Here is a 3,206-nt window from a genome sequence, read left to right as displayed (position 1 = left end):
ATGGCGATCCTCATCCCTTTTGATAGCACAAGCAGTTCCGGTTGTAATTTTATTTTTATGCACAAAATGCATGTTAATCTCAAAAAATGTCTTAAATATAGCTAAAGATACCTCAAATGCGCCAGAAAATCAAACACGTGGTATATTGGTAATTGCGTACCGTGGGAAAGTTTTTATGAGGCCAAACGATGAACTCAGCAGCCATAGGAGTTTGAATTGACACGTCTCCTTTTGGAAAACCATGATCCTTCATGTGAGATGCTCCGGTTTGGAAAGAGTGGTCATCAAAACTTGTGCCAAACTTTACCAACTTTCTTCCACGGGGTCGTGAGAGCACACCACAGGCACACATCGATTTTGATGATGTCCGAACTCCATCTGAATTTCCTGTAATTAAAATACCAACTAGGCCTACGCCAATGGCCGCACCTCGCGGCCGAAATGTTTGAAACTTCTCCCTGCTTCTCGAACAAACAGATGAAAACTCACAAAGCGATGCACAAATGATCTATACACCTTTGCTAGGCTGATAGTAAGGGGGTATCATAGCTAGTATCATGCATGCCAACTAGGCAATTTTGATGAGCTGTCATAGAATTAATTAAATGTAGAAAGAGAGGGTTAAGTATCATATCATGAAACCGTATCATAATAAATGCTATGCTACTATGTGTCATGCATGACAATATAAATAAAGTACTACATATGATACCAGCTACTCTATGATACTATGCATTATAGAGCAAGTACACAATAGAGTGACATAATTAAGACTAGCCACAATGGGTAGTAACATAGAATGTTACTAGTCTATGATACTACCTCTATAGTGAGGAGTAAAATATATGTAGTAACATGCAACACTTCATTTATTAGGCTATAGACTCATCTTGCCTTGATATGTCTGATGGTACTCATACTACTAGTAAGACTAGCCACAATGGGTAGTAACATAGACTAGTAACATGGCCATGTTACTAGTCTATGTTACTACGTCTATAGTGGGGAGTAACATATGTGTGTGGTAACATGCAGCACTTCATTTATTAGGCTACAGACACATCTTGCCTTGATATGTGTGTGACTTTACTCATACTACTAGACTACCCAGAGTGGGAGTAACATAGTGGGGAGTAACATATGTGTGCATGTTACTAGTGTATGTTACTACCTCTATAGTGGGGAGTAACATATGTGTGCATGTTACTAGTGTATGTTACTATTCATTGTGGCCAGTCTTAAACCTTGAATGTGAGGGACTACAAACTCGTGCATGCATGCAACAGTCACACGTACACATGGACGCAAAACGAGCATGAGGCCCTAATGCATCCATGTCCGAGCACATGACGGAACACACACGGTCATGCTCAAGTGCTCAACCTACACGTGCATGCACACACATACTCAGCCAGGGTGAGCTAGTGACCGTATAAACAACGGAAAATGTATATGTTGAGTGCAATGAGCGTATTATAAAGTCCATTGACCGTACTTTTACAAATATACAGTGACAGACAGTGTATTTATCTCGTTTCAAATTAAGCCATATTAACCGAAAAGAAGGCAGATGTTGACGCTCGAAAATGGCATGATCGCAAAGTGTAACTTTAGGCTATAATGAGATGAGGTTAAAATTATGAGTTCATGTCATCATTTGATGGCTCTCTTCAAGATGATCAAAATAGATATGGAGACCAGTCCAAAACGGAGCTCAGATGCGAAAGTTATGACAATCTTAGAGATGCTTGTATTGACACCAGATTAAAGAATGGCATGAAACATAATTAAGAGGACCTTGCACAAATGTCGTCAGGGTGTGGCTAGGCATGCGGCGGGAGGCCGGATCTGCCCACACTATGTACGACAGCAAAGAAGAAGGGGTCGGTGACCCTCCTGCACAGGCGCTGGGTGAAAGAGAACAGCGCAGCCGACAATTGATTGCTTTCCTCGCCGAAGGCGATAGAGTGAACGTTGCACCTCCACCCCTTCTCCATGCGACGGGATCCGGATGGCTCCTTCACTAGCTGTGAGGGGGGAGAGAGAGATAGAGGCCAACGCGGTCTTGTTTAGATCTTGTGAAGAGGGTGAGTGTCGGTGTCGAAACCGGTGGATCTCTGGTAGGGGGTCCCGAACTGTGCGTCTAGGCCGGATGGTAACAGGAGACAGGGGACACTTTGTTTTACCCAGGTTCGGGCCCTCTCGATGGAGGTAATACCCTACTCCTGCTTGATTAATATTGATGATATGGGTAGTACAAGAGTAGATGTACCACGAGATCAAGGAGGCTAAACCCTAAAAGCTAGCCTATGGTATGATTGTTGTGTATGGAGTTGATTGCCTACGGACTACAACTCTCCGGTTTATATAGACACCGGATAAGGTTAGGGTTACACAGGGTCGGTTACAATGGTAGGAGATCTTGAATATCCGCATCGCCAATCTTTCCTTCCACGCCAAGGAAAGTCCCATCCGGACACGGGACGAAGTCTTCAATCTTGTATCTTCATAGTCCAGGAGTCCGGCTGAAGTCCGGCTACCCGAACACCCCCTAATCCAGGACTCCCTCAGTAGCCTCTGAACCAGGCTTCCATGACGACGAGTCCGGCGCGCAAATTGTCTTCGGCATTGCAAGGCGGGTTCCTCCTCCAAGTCCTTCATAGAAGATTTGTAAACACCAAGAGTAGTGTCCGGTTCTGCAAAAATAAGTTTCCACATATTGCCATAGAGAGAATAATATTGACACAAATCAAATCTGCTGACATATCCCGCAGTGCGCTATCACACTACGACCAAGTCCTTTACTCGAATCGTTTTTACTTTTCCACCTCAGCATGTTTTGCGAGGTGGTTTGCTTGGCACGTCTTGTCAAAGCAGAGATCGTGTGCCCCCCCCTTTACGGGATTCTCATCAATACGGACGTGGGTAACCCAATCGTGCCCGTTAGCATGTTCTCTCGATTAAAGGCGAGTCCCAAACGGTTACGGGGAGGGCTCCTGGTATTCAACCTCTTTATAAAGAGACCAAGGCCTTACTCCCCTTTTCAGTCTCAAACGAGTTCGCCCGTCGCCTCGAGTTCCAACACCCTAGGCTTCAGATTCCAGGCGCTTCGGACCTTCGACAATGTCCGGTTCCGACATTCAAGGCCGATGGATGCCCTCCTCCGTCACGGAGGAGGATGTGCTAAAGTTGAGAGATGCTAAGTT

The sequence above is a fragment of the Triticum urartu genome, chromosome 6A, assembly GCF_056163025.1.
Source record: "Triticum urartu cultivar PI428250 chromosome 6A, HENAU_Tu73, whole genome shotgun sequence".
Taxonomy (NCBI): domain Eukaryota; kingdom Viridiplantae; phylum Streptophyta; class Magnoliopsida; order Poales; family Poaceae; genus Triticum; species Triticum urartu.
This window is presented reverse-complemented; position numbering follows the sequence as displayed.